Source organism: Bufo bufo, chromosome 5 (assembly GCF_905171765.1).
Source record: "Bufo bufo chromosome 5, aBufBuf1.1, whole genome shotgun sequence".
Lineage (NCBI taxonomy): Eukaryota > Metazoa > Chordata > Amphibia > Anura > Bufonidae > Bufo > Bufo bufo.
In genome coordinates this window covers 12,985,395-13,009,072 of record NC_053393.1, presented here as the reverse complement: position 1 = coordinate 13,009,072, position 23,678 = coordinate 12,985,395, and the positions used below count along the sequence as shown (strand labels likewise).

General features: G+C 45.9%; 1 long non-coding RNA gene across 1 annotated transcript; it reads left to right on the top strand.

Moving 5' to 3' along the window:
* The first annotated feature begins 14,065 nt into the window (after positions 1–14,065).
* On the top strand, positions 14,066–21,989 carry LOC121001701. Its single transcript, XR_005779116.1, has 3 exons — positions 14,066–14,239; positions 18,555–18,556; positions 21,978–21,989. It is a non-coding gene; the product is annotated as an uncharacterized LOC121001701 (long non-coding RNA).
* Positions 21,990–23,678: the final 1,689 nt, after the last annotated feature.

The following is a 23,678-nucleotide window of genomic DNA, read 5'->3' as shown; positions in this document are numbered from 1 at the left end:
CGCCGACTGTCACGTTTACGGTATCCCACTTAGCAGCGCTCTCAGAATGTCTACAGGAGGGAATTATTTATCTAATGTATATTAACTAATATATTATTACTATAATTAGAGCTGATAAAGGGTTAATGCCACGACTTACTGACAAATACCATCTACATTAGTACAGAGGATGGGTGCAGCAGCCCTACATACCTAACACACACCTATACCATTGATATATATGACTGACATTCAGACAAGGAAATCATAAACCTGACACCTTCACAATCGATGCTTACAGGCAATGGATGACATTTTCAGTATTTTTCTTGCATTTTCTTCCTCCTTGCTTTACATACGGAGAAGATATTTTTGGACAGAATAGGCGGCTCACCTTGTCTGATCGATGAATAATGGTGGGTCATATGGTCTCCCTATATAAAAAAGTATATAAACAGACCGGCCCTTACTCGCCCTGGCAGCGACGTATACTTGTGTGGATATTATATAAAAATCGTTATTGTAACGCCCTCTATTAATTGAATCAATTCCTGTATTGGAACAGTCCAGCAATCAGCATACAGTATATGAATAGAACATTAAACAATCATATACATTAATAACCAGAATAAAAAATAATTAATAAAAAATTAAAAATACTGTGGTTTTCACCCTATAAGACGCACTGGCATATAATACGCACCTAGGTTTTAGAGGAGGACTATAGGAAAAAAATATTTTTCATTGCCTCATATCAACCCCCATTGCCTCATATTATCAGCCCCTATGCCACATATCAGCCCCCCATTGCCTCATATTATCAGCCCCCATGCCACAGAGCACATAAAATAAAATAAAACACTTACCTCTCCTGCCCCGGACGCCTCCGCTCCTCACCTCCGGCTCTCCCTCTTCTTCCTGCCGTGGCTGTGCTATGTCTGGTCACAGAGCGCCCTCACACTGTGCACAGCCCACAGCCGAGGAACAGAAAGTGGTGAGTACAGAGCCTTCACCGCTTCCCGGTACTCCGGTACTAATAAGCACTCCCATAATGTAGTATTCACCCCAGAGACATTTTACTTTGGGGGGAAAAACGTGCATCTTATGGAGCGAAAAATACGGTAGTTCCTTGTTTGGCTCTAAAAATCAAAATCAAAGGGCCCATGCGATCAGAGGTACTTCCTAATCAGGCGTGTACAAATGTCCATCACTTGACTCAATTCAATTAGGTAAGAAGATGACCTCCACTACAGATTACACCATGGAGCTTTCTAACAGGTCAGAGAATAAACATTTTTCAGAGTGCTTCTTTAAAGTGAAGAAATAGCTCGGTTGGTGAATAATTCTGATGTACTTTTGCTAATAAATAGAGATCTCCAGGTGATCGATAAAAACATATCTTTTAGGACCAGACGCGAGATCATGGAGTCACAGAGACAGATTTATCTAATTCAATGGTCCTTCTAGATACTTGATTATTGGACATTTGTCGGCTTCTTTAGTTTATGGCAAACAAATACGTTTACTGAAGATAAGATCAGAGGAAGATGGATCAAAGGTTAAACTGGATTAGATATTCGTGCTCATACGTGCTAGAAACGTTTTGCCAATTAACCATCATAACGTATAAAGAGGGGGACGTCTTCCTTATGCATAGTGATGTTTGGAGGTCGTCAGATAACAAGAACTTTTAACCAACTTAGAAGGTGGGACTCTTCTTACGTATGGTACTGTTCTAATGTGGGGACAGAAACCAATATTAAGGTATCAATGATGTGATACAATGTGAACCGTTGATGTCTATGGACTGAGGTACACCGCGGCAAACTTAAATTAAACTAATGATCTCTCCTCTGTTCTCTGGGGTATAGATGTTCCTGTTGGGAGAGATAAGGTACCATTGCCATTACGTCCACCACCATCACTACTATCAGCTCTACCTCTTTGCCGCGTTCCGCCCGCCGCCGCCTGTATTATTTCCTGTCCTGTCTTGCTGCTCTGTCTCTAATAATTTTCCCAAGAAGACTATGGGGGAGATTTATCAAACTGGTGTAAAGCAGAACTAGCTTAGTTGTCCATAACAACCAATCAGATTCCTCCTTTCATTTCTCAGAGCTCCTTTGGAAAATGAAAGGTGGAATCGGACTGGTTGCTAGGGGCAACTAATCCAGCTCTACTTTACACCGGTTTGATAAATCTCCCCCTTTGTCTTTAAGAGTTTAGTATTGCTGCGGACGATTTCCAACCCAGCTCTCTTCCAAGCTGCACGGGTACTGCCGTCCTGTACATATGGTGGTGTCTTGCTTTTTTCTCCTTCTACTTCTTCAGGGTTCGCAAACTACCTTGGTAATGATATCACAAGGCTAGACCGCTTCTTGGGATTAAAAGGGTTGTCTCATCATGGACAATGGGGACATATCGCTAGGTTATGCCCCCATTGTCTCATAGGTGCGGATCCCACCACTGGGACCCGCACCTATACCGAGAACGAAGCTCCGCAAGTTAAGGAGGGCACACTGCGCATGCGCAGCTGCTCTCTATTCATTTTCTATAGGGCGGGCAAAAATAGCAGAGCACTGGCTCGGCTATTTCCGTTGGCCCCATAGAAATGAATGGGAGTGGGGGCCACGCACACGCGGTACACTCCCATTCACTTCTATGGGGAGCAGGCTTGGTGGTGGCCAGATTGGAGTCCTCCAGTCACCACCTTGCGGGGCTCTGTTCTCTAAATAGGTGCGGGTCCCAGCGCTGGGACATATCCTAGAGATTGTGCATCCAAATCTCGTCATTGACGTTGGTAGACTGGTGAGTGCTAAGGGGAACCACGCCACAAAATAAAGAGTCATGAAATGAAAGGTCCACTCCAAACCATTACATTCAAGCAACAGCTGTGACCCCAGGAGAAACCAATGGAGCCCAAAACTCTATCACTTCTGCCTAAATAATGCACAGACATTTATGGCACAGACACCAAATCATGATTAGACATATCAGTGTTTACTTCATGCCTGAGGGCAGGAAGACTCACCTATAGAAGATATCCCCAAGACTCCCGAGGGTACCTCCACCAAAGATGCAGAAGCTGGCAGCGCTAACTACTTCTCACCAGGATCACTGGTCAACTGAACATCGTTGAACAGCTCCGACTCCAGTAAGTGATGACTAATTTCTTCTTTTAGAAGATAAGCCATGACCATTCGATGACATAAAGAAGAGCATGCCTCACAGGAAGATGAACTCCTGCTGGGAAATGGACTGCGGCGATGACCATGGCGACCATGAATCCTTTGGTTGGTCCACATGCAAAGCATCTATAAAAAAGTAAGTAAAAAGGGAAACTCACTGGTTCCCAAAATAAGTCGGACAGACCTGGATCGCTAGGGAATGATCCCACTAGTACAGGACCTCCCAGCACCACAGACTGGTGAACCAGTTCCTGGGAATTTCACAGGAACTGGTTCTAATGTTATGGACCTGATTCTGTACACTAGATGTCCTATTGCGGGTCTCTATGTAGTAATGGCCTATTGGGGTCTCTATCTAGTAATGTCCTATTCGGGTCACTATGTAGTAGTAGTAGTAATGTCCTATTGTATTGGGGGTCTCTATGCAGTAATTTCCTATTGAGGGTATTGTAACGGCACGTTTCAGCAGACAAGGGGTTAAAATCAGTTTAGGCGATAAGCCCCTTTCTGAGAGACAGGCACAGCTACTGCAGAACACCAACTCCCGGACTGGATACAAAGTAGCACTCCAAACTGGAACCTCACGAATAGCTGCTAGCAGACGAACAGGAATCAGCTTACACTCTGGCAATCGGTCTTCTAACAGCATACAGTGAATCCCCCCAATAACGAGACAAGGCTCCGTGTTGAGGGTCAAGCAGTGGTCTGACTGTACTTCACGTACAGCCTCTTTTATTCACAAACCACAAACATAGTACTGCCCACAGGGGTTTGAAATGCAACCAATCAGTAATTTACAACACATACAATGTAAGTACAGCCCATCTGGTGTACACGCCCCTAGGGGACCAGAATGAAGACTGTGACAAAGGACAGATAAACAGCACTTAGGACACACAGACACAACACATCCCCACAATGCATCATGGTTTCCTCCTCTCTGCCCTCGAGACACCCGAGGCGTAATCCAATTATCTCTCAAGACAAAGAGAAGTCACCAATACACATGCGCAGACAACAGGACAGACATCACCCTTTAAACACACAATGGGACAATGGCACAATAGAAACACACCCAGCATTTTCCTCCCAAGCTGACAAGTTACACTTATTATAAATTGTTACAACTTTGTGAGTTTCCGTTGGCCATACATATAACTAACATCAATTTAAACAGTATAACTTTGTGACAAACCTATCCAAAATTCACTTGAATAGGTTCAGGGGTTTAAAAGTTAGTATATGGCCCATAATCCAGGGGCAAGAGGCCAGCAGCCAGTCCTCTCCAAAACCCAGTGGCGAGGTCGGTTTCGCCACACATCTCCCCCCCCCCAGGGAAGACTAACCAGATACCTGACCTCACGCCGGTCGGTACCTGAGTTAGTCTGGCAGCCCACCCACAACCAAATACTGGACCTGTTGACTTTAGTAGCCTGTCTCTGTCCAGTGAGTCCACCAAGGTTATGTTGGAAGCTGGTACTCTCGGTCTCTGTGTTGCTCCCTGGCTGGCAGTGGAGGTTGCTTTGTGGGCAGGTATCAGCGGTACTCTGCCCTGGTGCCAGCGCTACCACGGAAGAAGCCTGGTTGGAGCCTGGTTGTTGGAGGGGGAGACCGACTGTCTCTACCCCCTGTGCTGTAAGTGCAGAGACCACGGTCCCATCTGCACTGTTGTGGGGCTTACTGTCTCCCCCCGGTGCGTTAAGCTGCCGCTGGGGAGAGGGGGTAACAAGCTCCTCTCCCATACATACTTCCGGCCGCTGGGGAGGGCGACCGACCGTCTCCGCTCCCAATACAGTGTCCTGTTGCTGGGGAAAGGAGACTGGGCTCTCTATTCCCTGCTGGACACTCTGCCGCTGGGGGACAGGACCGACTGTCTCTGCCCCCTGTAACTCCGCCTGCCGCTGGGGACTGGAGACTGGGCTCCCAATTCCCAAAAAATCATGCTGCTTCTGGGGGGCAGGAACAACTACCTCTGCCCCCTGTAACTCCGCCTGCCGCTGAGGAGGGAGGACGCTGCTCTCCTCTCCCTGCATTTCACACTGCCATCCCGGCATATCACTCTGCTGCTGGGGGGCAGGAACAACTACCTCTGCCCCCTGTAACTCTGCCTGCCGCTGGGGAGGGAGGACGCTGCTCTCCTCTCCCTGCACTTCACACTGCCGCTGGGGAATGGAGACTGGGCTCCCAATTCCCTGCAATTCACACTGCCGCTGGGGAATGGAGACTGGGTCTGTCACCTTACTGTCCTGCTGAGCCTTCTCACTGGCGTGGAACAGCTGCTGGTAGCCCTGTTCCAGCTCCATCTCCCGGGTCACCAGGTGGACCAGGTCCTGCTCAATCTCATGAGTGTCGTCCCAGTCATACCTGCTCTCCCTCCATTCCAAGAGATCATGGAACCGGGCTTGTGTAGGGCTCCCAAACTCCAGCTCTGAAAAGGTCTCCCATAACAAACCAGGACCATCAAACTCCTCTCCCTCCGGCTTGTCATGCTCAGCTGTCCTGGGTAGGTACTGTGCCCCATACCACCAGAGCGCCTGGTAGGCATCTTCCAGCCACAGCTCCCGCCATGCTAGGAGTTCCAATTCCTTTACCCATTCCTCCCGGGGCTGCTCTCCCAGGAAGGACATCCGCAGGGCTACTCGCTTCTGCAACCGCTGGTCTTCCGTGGGGAGTCTCTCGTCCTGCATATACTCCACAATACCCAGTACCTGGTACCAGATGCCTTTGCGGACTGCATCTCAGTCATCCATGACACCCTCATCGTACTCCACTGCTGTTTCCATTCTGGTGCTGTCAGGGTCGCTGTACTGGGACATGCGTTGCCCTCAAATTGTAATTCCAGGGAATGATGTTTCTTTGTAGCTGTCCTTCTGGCTGTAGGAACGATCCCGCTGCTTGCCACCAATGTAACGGCACGTTTCAGCAGACAAGGGGTTAAAATCCGTTTAGGCGATAAGCCCCTTTCTGAGAGACAGGCACAGCTACTGCAGAACACCAACTCCCGGACTGGATACAAAGTAGCACTCCCAACTGGAACCTCACGAATAGCTACTAGCAGACGAACAGGAATCAGCTTACACTCTGGCAATCGGTCTTCTAACAGCATACAGTGAATCCCCCCAATAACGAGACAAGGCTCCGTGTTGAGGGTCAAGCAGTGGTCTGACTGTACTTCACGTACAGCCTCTTTTATTCACAAACCACAAACATAGTACTGCCCACAGGGGTTTGAAATGCAACCAATCAGTAATTTACAACACATACAATGTAAGTACAGCCCATCTGGTGTACACGCCCCTAGGGGACCAGAATGAAGACTGTGACATAGGACAGATAAACAGCACTTAGGACACACAGACACAACACATCCCCACAATGCATCATGGTTTCCTCCTCTCTGCCCTCGAGACACCCGAGGCGTAATCCAATTATCTCTCAAGACAAAGAGAATTCACCAATACACATGCGCAGACAACAGAACAGACATCACCATTTAAACACACAATGGGACAATGGCACAATAGAAACACACCCGCATTTTCCTCCCAAGCTGACAAGTTACACTTATTATAAATTGTTACAACTTTGTGAGTTTCCGTTGGCCATACATATAACTAACATCAATTTAAACAGTATAACTTTGTGACAAACCTATCCAAAATTCACTTGAATAGGTTCAGGGGTTTAAAAGTTAGTATATGGCCCATAATCCAGGGGCAAGAGGCCAGCAGCCAGTCCTCTCCAAAACCCAGTGGCGAGGTCGGTTTCGCCACAGGTATATATTTAGTAATGTCCTATTGGAGGTCTCTATGTAGTAATGTCCTATTGGAGGTCTCTATGTAGGATTGTCCTATTGGAGCTCTCTATGTAGTAATGTCCTATTAGGGATCTCTATGTAGTAATGTCCTAGTGGGGTCTATGTAGTAATGTCCTATTGGAGGTCTCTATGTAGTAATGACTTATTGGGGTCTCTATGTAGTAATGTCCTATTGGAGGTCTCTATGTAGTAATGTCCTATTGGAGGTCTCTATGTAGTAAAGTCTTGTGGTAGTAATATTGGGGTGAGGTCTCTTTGTAGCAACTTATATTATTATAACATAATAATTTCCTATATCCAAACATTTTACAGCCCAAGACACAATGAATATCTTCCTAAGCCCTCAAGGGTTAGTTTGCTTGTATATGGAGGTGTATAAACTCCAATTTAAATGTGCCTGTTTTCCATCCCCAGGCTACATTTAGGTGCACCTGTGAAGCCTGGGCCATACCAGCCAGTCTTGAGTGGGACTCGCAGACTCCTCCCTCCTCCCATTGCTGGCATGGTTACATGCTGGAGGTAACTGGTGAGTTGTCTGTGAGTCGGCCCTCACACTTCTGTAATTCGCCCACTGGCCCCTGGTATTGCCCATACGGCTCAGGTAGGGGAGTGTTAGGTCCCCGAGCTACTTGAGAAACCTTGGCGTGGTGCTCGGGCTCAGACATGTCCTCCTGGTAGGACATGTTGGCTAATCTCTCAATTTTAACATCAGTTTGAGGGCTTAGGAAGATTGCAGAGTTCACCTGTCTTTGTTATTAGATTGTTATATTGATTATCACGTCCACATAATTGCTATCTTGTGTAGGATGTCTATTGTGGTACTTGTGGTTCGCTGCGGGCATCCTCCACTGTATGCATTTTTGCTGGGGATCGTCATTAGCAACGGGCAACAAGTGCAGGATTTGCTCCCCTATATATATGCACAACTGCATGTGGGTTTGAGCACGTCCTGCCTGTTGAACACCACGCCATTCTTGTTAGTTCACATCCCAAATACCTGTGACATTCCCTGTAATTTTTTATTAGCCGCTGATGACAACATTGACATTATCTGCGGTATTTCTCCTGTGTGACGTTTCCACATCCCAAATACATGTGACATAGTGCCATAGGTTCCAGAATTTACCAATTAAACAACTCCAGACACAATATTGTGAATTAATTTCTTTTATTTATGGCATAGTATAGGCCGCGATGTTCGTTATTTTATAAAATAACCAATAACAAATGAATCATAACTTACTGTATAATCAATCCGACATGTGAATAAGTACTGTATGATAATTAATGACATTATCACTATCACGGGGTACAGAATCAAGAAAAATAGTAAACGGTGATCCCTAATAAAACATAACTTTTAATAAGTCAGATTAATAAAAGTCCTTAAGAATGTAACAGATCAACAAGAAAAAAAGAATATAATAAGACTGCTCAATGACACTCAAACATAGTGGTGCACGGCGGCACCTAAAAAAGTAACCGGTAGTCCAACCATATCGTGAGGTTTCTCCGGACTTCGTGGATACACAACAGATAATATGATCCTGAAAAATCAAGGCAGGTAACGGACAGGTACAGAAGGGTCCCTAGAAAGCCCTAAGGTACGGGTGCTATGCTGGCCCTATCGTCCTAGCCACGGAGCACCCGTCCCAAAAAGAACGACCCCGTCCGGAAACTTGCCCTCAAGCTACTTGGCCCTAAAATGCCCTAATGGCATGTGGCCTAAACACAGAGACGTGGCTGGCAGAAGCTAAGGAAGTCTTTTTGGATGAGACATACACACAAAAGAAATTTACTCCATCATTTAAAACAGCTTTTAAGGAGCTTAATAAGTTATACCGCGAACATATCTCAAGTTGGGAGGAGGTGCAGAGTTTGGACGATTACATTAAACATGGAATTATCCCCAGAGGTCTGAGGATTTCTCCTGTCCCGGTATCTAGACTGAGAAGTGCTGGTTTTAATGGCAGGTGGGAACAACTTGCTACTTCCAGCTCTCTCAAGTTTATGGAACTCCTATTAGAGGAGGAGAAAATTAATCTCGAGAGTCTGAGTGAGAAATTGAAAACACAAATTGAGATTGCAAAATCCTTCTCACAGGATTCTGAATTCTCCAACAAAGAGAAATAACTTCAGACCTCTGTGGAGAAATTTCAGTTCTATCTGCGTGATCGTAAACATCGGCAATTCAACCGCGATCTAGCAGAATTTAAGGAGAACAAAGCCTATTGTGTATTGAAAGAGAAACCTGTAGCAAAAGAGGCTGCCTCGGATCTCTCCACTACTGAGACAGATAATTCAGATAGTGATAGAGAACAGACAAACCAAAGTAAAGCAAGGAACTCATACAGAAGAGGTAGGGGTTGTGGTGTTAGAGGGAGAGGGCAAATGTCAGGTTCTTCCTCAAATTTTTTAGATCAGGAAATTTCGTACCCCCTGAGAAATCGGTGAAGTCAAATGGACCAATAGGCCCTGAAGTAATCAATTTATCACATAGATGCCTATCCACTGTTGAAATGACTGTCCTTAGCAAGGGGCTTTCCTTCATCCCGACACAGCGCTTTAATGTTTTCATCTGGGTAAAAGATTTAAATCTGTTTATCCGCAAGCTTCGATGGCACAAATTCTTCATGAACATGGATAAGCGCAAATGTCGTGACCTAGGAATCCCTCTTGATCTACTCAATGATGTTAAAATTCTAAACAGCTTGTCCGAGTTAGATAACCGGAGTGAGGGAGAATGACCTTTCACCTCCTTGAAGCATACAAGTAAAAAATGCCGCCACTTGGGGACATTTCGTGTCTTGACGTCTTTCTCCACTTGGTTATCAATGATCTGTGTAAATTGTTGACCTCTGGTCTGTCGCACAATTTTTCCAGTGATGGGCGAGAAGCTATCACCTCTCTCAAAAATGACTCTACAATCACAATCAAACCCTCGGATAAGGGAGGGAATACAGTAATCATGAATACTGAGGATTATTACAAGATGTGCCAGCAGTTGCTAAGCGATATATTTAACTATGACATACTTGTGACTAACCCAACGGAATCTTACCTGGTTGAATGGCGTGACATTCTGATGGAGGCAAAATCGGATAAAATCACCTCACAAGAGGAATTCGATTTCCTATATCCTAAATTTCCAGTTGTCGCCACTTTCTATAGTCTTCCAAAGATTCATAAGGGTACTAATCCCATAAAACGGCGGGAGTGGCCAGTATCGGCCAAAATTTGGGTAAATATATTGATCATATACTTTTGCCATTTGTTACATCATTACCCTCGTACACACGTGATAGCATGGACTTATTGAAGAGGATAGATGGCATCATACTGGATAAACAGTCGATCCTTGCCAGGATTTCTCCTGTGTAACGTTTCCACATCCCAAATACCTGTGACATTCCCTGTAATTTTTTAATAGCCGCTGGTGACATCAGCAACATTATCTATGATATTTCTCCTGTGTAACGTTTCCACATCCCAAATACCTATTTTTTTTGCGCATACACTTACAAATCCTACGCTACTGTACGTGTGACTTTCAAGAATATATAACATCTAATATGAAGAAGGCGAGCAGTAAGGGACAGGGAAGTGGCCGTGATGCTGATGGTGCACGCAGAGGCCGTGGCCCTGGGCACGTTTAAACTGTGCCTGCTGCCAGAGCACAAGAAAAACAATCATCCACGATACCTAGCTTCATGTCCCAGTTTGCAGGGCAACGCAAGACAATGCTCTCGAAGTCAGACCAGTGCGACCAGGTGGTCGGTTGGATTGCAGCAGATAATGCTTTCAGTCGGTTAAGCACCACCCTGTCAACACAATCCTCACCCTGATCCTCCTTCCTCCCACCATGGAGAGTCTGGCCAAACAAGTGATCCACACTCGGATATTCCGAGGAGCTCTTTTCAGCACCATTTAGTGTTGATCGAGCACCAAAGTGCTCGGGTGCTCTACTGAGCACCCGAGCACAATGGAAGTCAATGGGAGAGCCTGAGCAATAAAGGGAATCTGTCTCCTGGTTTCAGCATATTAAGGTGTTACTACTGTTATGCAAATGAGTGTCCAAGGTGCCCAGAGGGGCGTTATTATCCTTCTCTGGAGCCCAGTAACTCCCCCGTACAGTGCCCAGCCCGCCTTCCTCTAGAGCCCAAGCACGCCTCTTCCAGCATAAGCAACTGCCCACACCCGAACTCTTTCCGCCACCCCCCTCCGCTATGTGAAATCTCACGCAGGCGCAGTACCGTGGACTGCCTGCGCGATGTAGAAGCTCCTGAGGGCAACAGCTTCAAATGTGTCACTGGGCATGCGCCGAGCTCAGTGACAAATTTAAAGCTATTGCCCTCAGGAGCTTCTACATCACGCAGGCAGTCTGCGGTACTGCGCCTGCGTGAGATTTTACATAGCGGAGGGGGGGTGGCGGCGAAGAGTTCGGGTGTGGGCAGTTACTTATGCTGGAAGAGGCGTGCTTGGGCTCTAAAGGAAGGCGGATTGGGCACTGTACGGGGGAGTTACTGGGCTCCAGATTAGTATAATAACGTCCCTCTGGGCACCTTGGACACTCATTTGCATAACATAAAAAGTGGATTTTATCGCTAATGATACCATGAAACAAAAAATGAAGACTACAGCAAGAAATAAGGTATATTATTGTACATGGCAGTAGTAACACCTTAATATGCTCAAACCAGGTGAGAGATTCCTTTTAAACCAGGCCCCCACTGCTCTGAAGAGGGGAGGGTGCCTGGTTCATAGGAAAAGGTCAGAAAATAATGGAAACACCACCTAAATGGTTCGGGAACATCATGGGGAGGATGTCTGGATGCATCTTGGACTCCCAGGTCGCAGCTGGGAGCGATGTTGTCCGAGTAGTGCGCCACTTATACAGACTGACAAAAATACGCACCAAACCGAAGATAAAATCGATTTTAGAGGAAAATTGTTAGGACACATTCTTTCCTGTATATTTACTGATATATAAAGTGCAAGTTCTGCCAAAAATTACAAGGAAGAGGCACTCCGATACAACCTGTATATCACATAAAGGAGGGCCTTATTCACATTTTGGTTCAATTGTTCAGGTAGTGGGACTCCTACATTCATAAAGCCTATGCACTAAGTGAAAGGGCTGCCAAAAATTACAAAGAAATGGCACTCCAATACACCCTTTATTACACATAAAGGAGGGCATTATACACCCTTGAAAAATTGATGGCCTGCTGGTGAGCTGACCCTCTAAGAAATTATATGCGAGGGACTGCAGGTGAGTTGACCCTGTAAAAGATTGTAGGTGAGGGCCTGCTGGTGAGCTGACCCTGTAAATCATTATATGCAAGGGCCTGCAGGTGAGTTGACCCTCTAAAAAATTAAATCGAGGGCCTGAAGGTGAGCTGACCCTGTAAAGATTGTAGGTGAGGGCCCTGCAGGTGAGTTCACCCTGTAAAAGATTGTAGGTGAGGGCCTGCTGGTGAGCCGACCCTCTAAAAAGTTATATGCAAGGGCCTGCAGGTGAGCTGACCCTCTAAAAAAGTAAATGCGAGGGCCTGCAGGTGAGCTGACCCTGTAAAAGATTGCAGGTGAATGCCTGCAGGTGAGCTAACCCTCTGAAAAATTATATGCGAGGGCCTGCTGGTGAGCTGACCCTGTAAAACATTGTAGGTGAGGGCCTGCTGGTGAGCTAACCCTCTAAAAAATTATATGCGAGCGTCTGCAGCCGAGCTGACCCTGTAAAACATCATATGCAAGGGCATATATACGAGGGCATTATATGCGACGAATCAGCATATTGATATGATGATGTAAGAGGAGGAGGAGGGAGAGAAAATGAACGTTCAACCATATACCCTTGTTTGTGATAGAAGGGGTGCATGGGAATACAGTGTATTCAGTATATTATAAACAACACATTTAAAGTGCCTTTATGTTCGGCCGCTTTCCTCTGGTGGAGTCGAGAAGTCATGGTCAATCCAGGCATCTACAGACTGGGCCAGGTATGGAGACAGGGGGATATAATATTATATGAAGATCTTAAAAATGGGTATGGTTCGAGTAATATAGATTTGAGTTTTTTTTACTTGCAATTAAAACAAGCATTACGAACCTCGTTAGGAAAAGGTACACAAATTGATACCCTCCCGCTACCGTTAATGAATATCTCTAGGATAACAGCAGGGGGGAAGTTAATTTCTAAAATATACGTAGGTCTGTTGCATCAAAAGACTAAGAATAAAGCAGCCAATAGCTTAATGTACAAATGGAAAGATGACATAGATCCCCAGCAAGAAGAATTTTGGGAATTGGCCATAAAGGAGAAAAATAGGGTCTCCAAGAACTTTTCCCATAGGATTTCTCAATTTAATATACTGTACCGTCTGTATTATTCCCCTAAGATATTAATGAAGTGTAATAAACCAAACATTTTTAGTTGTTTAAAATGTGGAGAGGTAGGGGCGGACGATGTCCTTATACTCTGGACATGTATAAAGATTCAAGAGTTTTGGGGAAAGATCAATGATAGAATAGAGCAATACCACCGGTTTAAAGTCCCTAGCCAATTTGAGACATGTATACTGGGGGTGATGGATAGAATTGATGCCCCACAACATCGGGAAATTGCATCCAAACTTCTTTTCCAAGCTCGGATGTGTATAATTGGACACTGGGGAGGCAGTGTGGCTCCCACGGTCAGAGAATGGGAGACGTCTACTAAAACCTCACTTGGTAGAGAGGAATTTCACCTGGTAAATATTAAGAAGAAACAGAGATTTGTTAGAATATGGCAGAAATGGCTAATGTAGTTTTTCCCTAGCAGACGTCGGGTGTTGTTGGTTGGGGTCGGGGGGGTATAGGGGTGAGAGAGGGGCAAGAGGGCAAGAGGCTATATATATATTGTGACAGGGTGTCACAATGTTTTGCAGAGAAAGTGCTGGATGGTGTGTACATTGCACCAAGTTTCCAGCACTTCATGTGTTAAAAGGCTCCAGGAACGTTTGGTTTTCCTTGTATCCAGAAGCTTTCTGGGAAAAAGAAAACCAGTTTAGGGTCCTGGAGCCGGTCAGCGAAGAGTTGGGTGGGTTCCCTGACCACCCGGAGACAGTCCGGGTTTTACCTGCCTGGGGGACTGCTCACACAGATGTACTAATTAAGTCAGCAGCCCTGACCCAGGAGCTCTCTCTCTGGCAGTCTGTTTGAGAAGCTGCAAGCCTAGGAGCTCTGAGAGCGGTTGGCTTCTCCACCTAACTACTGAACTGTAAGTTGCTCTGTTTTCCCCTTGAAAATGCTCTTTGTGTTTTGTGTTATGAGTTTAGCTAGGGCTGCCGAGTGAGATAGGCAGGAGCCAGACGGCTATTGTTGTTTTTGGTTTTGTTTGTTAATTTGAGCAACTTGCAAAATAAACTAGCAACAGTGTGACGCACAAGCTACAAAGGTGTCAGTGTTCCTGTTTCGGCCCAAAACAACCCCGCAGGAAGGCGTAACAGTTCACAATATATATATATTTATTTATTTATTTTATTTATTTTGTTCTCTTCAAGAGGGAGTAGTTAATGAATAAGGGAGGAGGGTGGGGAGGGTATATAATCCTATGTTATAACCTTTTTGTATGATGTAAAAAAAAAAGTGCCTTTATGTTCAGCCGCTTTCCTCTGGTGGAGTTGAGAAGTCAGGGGCAATCCAGGCCTTGTTCATTTTTATAAGAGTCAACCTGTCAGCATTTTCAGTTGATAGGCGGATACGCTTATCTGTTAGTATGCCTCCACAAGCACTAAATACATGCTCAGACAAAATGCTGGCGGCAGGGCAGGCTAGCACCTCCAAGGCGTAGAGAGCAGGTTCATTCCACGTGTCCAGCTTGGACTCCCAGTAGTTGTAAGGCACTGAGGGATCATTGAGGATGTTGACACAGTCTGCTATGTACTCCTTCACCATCTTCCAAACTTTTTCCCTCCTTGTGACAGTAGGCCGAGCATCAGGGTGAGGGTGCTGGCGGTCGGGGTGTCATGAAACTGTCCCAGGCTTTGGAGAGTGTTGCCCTGCCTTTGTTGGAACTGCTGTGTGTGACCCTTCTCTCCCCTCCTCGGTTGCTCAAGGAAGTACGTACTCTGCCGCCAGTGTTGTCAGCTGGAAATTTTTGGAGCAATTTTTCAACAAGGACCTTCTGGTAATGCACCGTTTTGCTCGTCCTCTCCACCAGAGGAATTAGAGATGAGAAGTTCTGTTTGTAGCGGGGGTCGAGAAGGGTGAACAACAGTAATCCATGTTGTCTAAAATGCGTATAACGCGCGGGTCTCTGGAAAGGCAGCCTAACATGATGTCAGCCATATGTGCCAGAGTACCAACAGGCAAGACTTTGCTGTTGTCATCAGTAGGATGACTCTCAATCTCCTCATCCTCTTCCTCCTCTTCTGCCCACCCACGCAGAACAGATAGAATTAAACATCAATGGTTACTACCCTCTGTAGCGGAGGCAACCGTCTCCTGCTCCTCCTCTTCATTGTCCAATTTGCGCTAAGAAGACGAACTGAGGGTGGTCTGGCTATCACCCTGTGTAGTGTCTTCCCCATTTCCACCTCTTCACATGCAAAGTGTCGTCCTTAATTGTGAGCAGCGAGCGTTTGAGTAGACACATTAGTGGGCTGATTACGCTGATAATAGCGTTATCGCCGCTCACCTTCTGTGTTGATTCCTCAAAGTTTCTTAAAACCTCAGAGGTCACACATCCATGCCCACTCCTCACTTGTGAATAGTGGAAGCTGACTGGAAAGGCGACGGCCATGTTGCAGCTGGTATTCCACTACTGCCCTCTGCTGCTCACAAAGCCTGGCCAACATGTGCAACGTGGAGTTCCAGCGTATGCTCACATTGCACAACAGTCGGTGAGCTGGCAATTTCCAGCGCTGCTGCAGCGTTGACAGACCGGCGGAAGCTATCGATGACTTGCGGAAATGTGCACACACGCGGCGCACCTTTACTAGTAGCTTAGGCAAATTGGGGTAGATTTTGAAAAACCGCTGAACCACTAAGTTTAAGACGTGGGCTAGGCATGTGATGTGTGTGAGCTTGCCGAGCTCCAAAGCCACCACCAAGTTACGGCCATTATCAGACACAACCATGCCTGGTTCTAGGTTGAGTGGTGAGAGCCACAGCTTAGTCTGGTCTCTTATCCCCTGCCACAGCTCTGCGGCGGTGTGCTGTTTGTCCCCTAAGCATATCAGCTTCTGCACGGCCACATCCCCACTGCAGTGATACACTGCTTCCTGCTACCGACTGATGGCTGACTGGTGCTGCACGCGGATAATTTGGAGGTGGAAGTGGAGGAGGAGGCGGAGGAGGAGAAGTGGTGGTTGAAGCCACTAATGTAGGTGCTGGTGGAAACTCTGATCGATGTAGGGCCTGCAATTCTTGGCATAGGTAGCACCTGTGCCATCCCAGGGTACGGCTTCCACAACGTTCACCCAGTGTGCCGTCAGGGAAATGTAGCGTCCCAGGCCGAATGCACTTGTCCATATGTCCGTGGTTAAGTGGACCTTCCCAGTAACTGCATTGGTCAGGGCACGGGTGATGTTACGGGACACATGTTGGTGTAATGCAGGCATGGAACACCTTGAAAAATAGTGGCGGCTCTGGACTGCATAAAGGGGAGCGGCCGCCGACATCAGGCTGTGGAAGGCCTTAGTGTCCACAAGCCTAAAAGGCAACATTTCCAGGGCAAGTAATTTGGAAAGTTGCGCATTTAGTGCTACGGCCTGTGGGTGGGTGGCTGGGTATTTGCGCTTGCATTCAAATGCCTGGGGTAAGGATATTTGCACACTGCGCTGGGACATAGAAGTGGATGTGGTCGCTTATGTTGCTTGCGAAAATCCAGGTGCCGGGCAGGAGGCATCCGGGCCTGCGCCTTCGACAGGGGATTGGCCAGCACGTAATATAGGGGAAGAGGAGGCAGTGGTGTGACCCGCAGACACAGATTGTGGACACAGGCGTTCAGCCCACTTATTACGGTGCTTGGATGCCATGTGGCGGATAATGCTGGTGGTGGGGAGGTTGCTAGTGTTCACGCCCCGGCTCATTTTGGTATGGCACAGGTTGAAAACTACAATTTTTTTTGTCGTCCACATTTATCTCAAAAAAGCGCCATACTGCGGAATACCTACCCCATGGCAAGGGAGATTTCAGCAAGGGGGTGCTCCGTGGAACATTCGCGAGCCTGTTTGGTGTGTCACGCCTTCTCCCTTTTGCCACCCCACGGCCTCTTTCAGCCTGTTGCAGTGCTGCAGATCCCTTCCCCTCTGTGCTGCTGTCCTCGCTCGGCTTTCCACCTTCCCAGGTTGGGTCAGTGACTTCATCGTCCACCACCAACTCTTCCACTTCTTAACTCTGCTCATCCTCCTGACTTGTTGACCTAACCACAACCTCAGTGATTAACAACTGTTTCTCATCCTCTTAATCAACCTTTTGAGACACTAATTGCCATGGACTTATTGGCAACTGTGTCTCATCATCATCCACCTCATTAAACAGTAATTGCCGTTCCCCACCGTCATCTTCTTGTGACTGTGGATGCTCAAGAGTTTGGGAATCAGGGCACAATATCTGTCCCTCTTCATGCGTGCTTGGCGAGAGGGCCAAATAAAGGAATGGCGATGAAAAGAGCACCTCGGAATATCCGAGTGTGGGATCACTTGTTTGGCCAGACTCTTCATGTTGGGAGGAAGTAGTATCAAGACTGGACTTGGTGGAAGACAGGGTGGTGCTTAACCGACTGGAAGCATTATCTGCTGCAATCCAAACAACCACTGGTCTGACTTCAAGAGGACATGAAGCCAGGTATCGTGGATGATTGTTTTTCTTGTGCTCTGGCAGCAGGCACAGTTTCACCGCGCCCAGGGCCACGGCCTCTGCGTGCACCATAAGCATCACAGCCACTTCCCCGTTCCTTACTGCTCGCCTTCTTCATATTAGATGTTATATATGCTTGGAAGTCTGTCACACATACAGTAGCGTAGGATTTGGAAGTGTATTTGGGATGTGGAAACGTCACACAGGAGATATCCCGCAGATAATGTCAATGCTGTCACCAGCGGCTAATAAAAAATTACAGGGAATGTCACAGGTATTTGGGATGAGGAAACGTTATACAGGAGAGGTACCACCGGTAATGTCACTGTCCAAAGCATCTATGTAAAAAGTACACTGTATGTCACAGACAAATTTTTTCAGCGCACACTTTACACTGGAGAAGTGGCACAGCTAAGGTCACTGTCCGCAGCGGACACGTCTATTAAAAAAGTACACTGGATGTCACAGATATTTTTGGATGCGCACACTTTACACTGGAGATGTGGCGCAGCAAATGTCACTGTCATAAGCGGACACCGTCTATTAAAAAAGTACATTGCATGTCACAGATATTTTTTGGATGTGCACACTATACATGTGTAGCATAGTAACATAGTTTATAAGGCCGAAAAAATAAATTTGTCCATTCAGTTTATTTAAGCACTTTATGATGTCTCTCTGAGAGGTATATCTGAGGTCTAACTAATAGTTCACTTGCAGTATGCAGTTAGCAGTGACTATTTGCAGATTAGTTGAGTATGATCTGGTATGATTGTATGCAATTTGTATGGTTGCAATTGTATTTGCAATTGATTTGCAATTGGTTTTGCAATTCATTTGGTGGAACTGCAAGTAAATACATATATAACTGGTTCAGTATACAGTTCTAAACACAATACTAACAATATGAACATTATATAACTGTTCTAAATACCTATTTTTGGCCTCTTGTTCCCATAAAACACAGCTCTCAGTGGAGTGAATGTCTCTTCAGCTCCTGTCTCTGGTGAATAATGATTCTAGCAGCTCCTGCTATTAGAATTCCCAGACAGGCTGTGTGTGAGGCTAGCTGTGATTGGTGAAAACTCTTGCTGTGTGAGAAGCTGGTTGTGATTGGTCTAGCCTTCTGCCCAGTAACAACAGATTAACACTATGCGTTCTGTTGTTTCTGCTGTGTCACTGAGCTTACCTTACATTACAAAATTAATTTTAAAGGGATATTATCTTTTTCTGCTTCTGTGAACACAAAATATAACAGTTATATGACATTCAAAACATGATGTCACAGAAAATAACTCTGCTTTTGGCTTTAACACATAAACATAGGAACTGTATTAAGGTTATTAGCAGGATTAGCTGTATACACATATAAGGAATACTAGCTACCTAGGACAGGTCTTAGCTGGCCAGCTACAAACTCCCTGGATCAACGACCCCCTCTCTAGTAGCTATAGCCTGTAATATTACACTCCAGAAATACATCCAGGCTCCTCTTGGACTCTTTTAGTTAACTCACCATCACCAACTTTCCTCCAGATGCAGAAGATGTCCCCTCGTCACAGTCACAGTCCTGGGAATAAATAGATGATGGGAGAGATCTCTGTACTGACCCCTGATATATTTATACATAGTTATAAGATCTCCCCTCAGTCGTATTTTTTTCTAAAGTGAATAACCCTAATTTTGATAATCTTTCAGGGTACTGTAGTTCCCTCATTGCAGTTATTACTTTAGTTGCCTTCCTCTGAACCCTCTCCAGCTCTATGTCTGCCTTGTTCACAGGAGACCAGAACTGTACACAGTACTCCATGTGTGGTCTGACCAGTGATTTGTAAAGTGGTAGGACTATGTTCTCATCACGGGCATCTATGCCCCTTTTGATGCAATCCATTATCTTATTGGCCTTGGCAGCAGCTGCCTGACACTGGTTTTTACAGCTTAGTTTGCTGTTTATTAAAATTCCTAGATCCTTTTCCATGTCAGTTACCCAGTGTTTTACCATTTAGTATGTACGGGTGACTTAAGCCTCATCTGCCACTTCTCTGCCCAAGCCTCCAATCTATCCTGATCCCTCTGTAGTAGTATACTGTCCTCTTCCGTGTCAATTACTTTACACAGTTTAGTGTCATCTGCAAAAATTTATATTTTACTATGCAAGCCTTCTACAAGATCATTAATAAATATATTTAAGAGGATAGGGCCCAGTACTGACCCCTCTGGTACTCCATTAGTGACAGTGACCCAATCTGAGTGTGTACCATTAATAACCACCCTCTGTTTTCTATCATTGAGCCAGTTACTTACCCACATACAGATGTTTTCTCCCAGTCCGAGCATTCTGATTTTATATACTAACCTTTTATGTGGTACAGTGTCAAATGCTTTGGAGAAGTCCAGATATACGACATCCATTGATTTGCCGCTGTCAAGTCTAGAACTTACCTCCTCATAGAAACTGATTAAATTAGTTTGACATGACCGATCCCTCATAAAGCCATGCTGATATGGCGTTCTTTGTTTATTTTCATTGAGGTGCTCCAAGATAGCATCTCTTAGAAAACCTTCAAACAGTTTACCCACGACGGATGTTAAACTTACCGGCCTATAGTTTTCGGGCTCTGTTTTTGGACCCTTTTTGAATATTGGCACCACATTTGCTATGCGCCATTCCTGTGGAACACTCAGTCAGTATAGAGTCCTTAAATAACAGAAATAAGGGTCTGGCTATGAAATTACTTAATTCTCTTAGGATACGGGTGGGGTGCCATCTGGTCCTGGCGATTTGTCTATTTTAATCTTTTTAAGACGCCGCTGTACTTCTTCCTGGGTCAGACAGGACACTTTTAATGGGAAATTTACTTTTACATTCTGCATTTCATCTGACATCTGTCACAGCTAATGTCACTGTCAGAAGCGGACACCATCTATTGAAAAAGTACACTGGATGTCACAGATATTTTTGGGATGCGCACACTTTACACTGGAAATGTGGCGCAGATAATGTTGCTGTCTGTAGCGGCCTAACTATTGTACGCTATTTAGCGTACAATAGTCCTTAGAAGTACTTTAGGGTCTGCAAAGTTTAAGCTAGTTTGCGCTAAAAAAAGGTATTGCTGCTGCCACACACAATAGTCCTTAAAAGGACTTTTGGGTCTCTGAAAAGTTTTGGTGGTAAAAATATTCTTAAATCACTCTCTACACTGTCTTTTCCTTCCTCAGCACAGCTCTCCCTGACTAACAATGAGCCGATCATGCGTCATCGGATGCTATATAGCACCTGATGACGCGTTTCGGCCAGCCAATCACTGTAATGCCAGCAGCCAACATGGCTACGGCATTACAGTGAGGGCAGTACTTACCTGCACATTTATTGACTGCGTAGCAGCCAAGAAACATGCAGGGCAGGGACACGAGCATTACGCTCGAGCACATGTGGTATTCGGCCGAATACCGCCATGTGCCGAGCATGCTCGATCATCACTACCAGACACCATCCCCTCTTCAGAGCAGGGGGTGCCTGGTTTAATGCTCTGATTCACCCGAGCACTTTGGTACTCGATCAACACTAGTGGCAGAACTTTACAGGCCACAGTGAGATCCAATTTCAACCCCGTCCAACACCAGAATGGAGACTGCGAGCACGGCCCTCTCTTTCAATATCAGTCTCTGACCTCAGAAATGTTCTTCTGGATGAACGGGAAAAAATTGCCACTGACACCTTCCAAAATCTTGAAAAAATTCTTCCCAAAAGAGCAAAGGGGGGACAACTGTATATTACTGCCTATGGATGTAAAAAGTGAGGTCAGAAAAGCTCCTGGAGGTGGAATGTGGAGGGGCCAGCACTTTTTTTCCATGTAGTGTATATATGTATTGCTTCAGACACCATGTTATACTCTCCTGGATGAAAAGACCGATTTGTCAGGAGTCCTTGATGTGAAGTCACTTGTATTTGTGCTATTTATGGACTCCTTGTCTTTCTTCTACTGATCGCTGCTAATATTTGACAGGTATTGTGTAGGTTGTGACAGAACACTTCCAGGTGACATGTTCCTATATGGTCAATGCCTCCTTCTTTGCTTTATGGGAGGACAGAAATATTTGGTTTTCTGAAAATATATATAGAGGGCGATCCTCCCGGGTCAGACATCACTCAGCTCACAATGGCAGCGTACACGAGCCTCCTCCTGGTGATCGCCCTCTGTGCCGCCACAGGTAAGACCCTGCAGGATGGGTGCACTGCTAGAATGATGGGGGGTGTAGTGCTGTGTGGACCTCTGAGACTGTATTAGACATATTATATATAGGCTTAGATACAGATACTCGGCAGACTCTATCACACATAATAGGATTAGGTACACTGCTCAGCAGACAGCATTGGCGACTCTAGGAACAATATATAGGGGGGCACATAAGACACCACAGTCAAAAATGGGGGGGGGGGCACCAATAATGTTCACCACTTAATCATACTACTGAAAAAAATGAAATAAGTATATATAAATAAGATTACAAAATACGAGAGTATCGCGGTCTGCAGGGATACCTTTTTATTGTACTAACCTAATACTTAAAAGACAAGCTTTCAAGAGTTTTCCTTTCTTCCTTGGTACGCTTGAGTATTCAGAAACAATCTATTGCTAAGGCTGGGTTCACATCTGCGTTATGCCATTATGTTATAGGTTCCACTTCAAACGGAATATAATGGAATGCAAAACGGGAGCCTTTAAGAGGCATTCTGTTTTGCTCTGTCCTAATAGAAGTCTAAGAGAAAGCATAACGGATCTGTCTGGGTCCTGTTGTGCAAGACGGAAAAAAGTCATGTCATCTGTGGATGACAATGTTATGGGGATCTGTGGATGACATTGTTATGGGGGATCTGTGGATGACACTGTTATGGGGATCTGTGGATGACACTGTTATGGAGGATCTGTGGATGACATTGTTGTAAGGGATCTGTGGATGACACTGTTATGGGGGGATCTGTGGATGACACGGTTATGGGGGATCTGTGAATGACACTGTTATGTGGGATCTATGGATGACACGGTTATGGGGGATCTGTGGAGGACAGTGTTATGGTCGATCTGTGGATGACAATGTTATGGGGGATCTGTGGGTGACACACTGTTATGGGGGATCTGTGAATGACACTGTTATGGGCATCAGTGGATGACACTCACCCACAACCATGCTCACACCCAACTGGTCAAACTCCCAAACACAATATGCACAATACCCTTCCCCCCTCCAACACTTAATTAACCCTTTTATAGACAAAAAAAAAGTTCAAAGCAGAACACACAGCAATGGGGCTGGGTGGACTGGCAAGGGAGGGGTTAATAAGTGATGAGTGGCCCTGTGTTTACTAGGCAAGCACCTGTTGTGACAGGTGCAAAGCGATCTCCTAACTGTATCCCCCCCCCCCCCTAGTCCTGCCAGACACAATGCCATTAATAGCACCCCGCCCCCTCCCCTTCACAATGATAATGCCCTCTACTCAGCACTCCACCAGGCATCCTGCAAGCTGCAATCAGGACCCTCCTCTCAATCCAAGAGCACATTGGGGGATCATTGAAGGAGATCTAGTGCCTTGAGTGGGGGTCAGTGACAGTGTTAGGGGGGCAGCTCTGCACAGTACCCCCTATGTATGAGCCAGTGCAGTCACTGTGCTGCCGACTCTGACGGTCATTGTCACTGATCAGTTTTTCCCCTTCCCCTTAGGAAGCACTAGGCAGGAAACTAAACTGCCTGTGTGTTTCCCACTTTCCCAAGCAATCAGTAGCCAGGAGCCGCCTTACCTCAGCGCAGCTGCCGCGCTGCGCTCCAAGTCCTGCTCTGTTGCTCCTAGTCCTGGC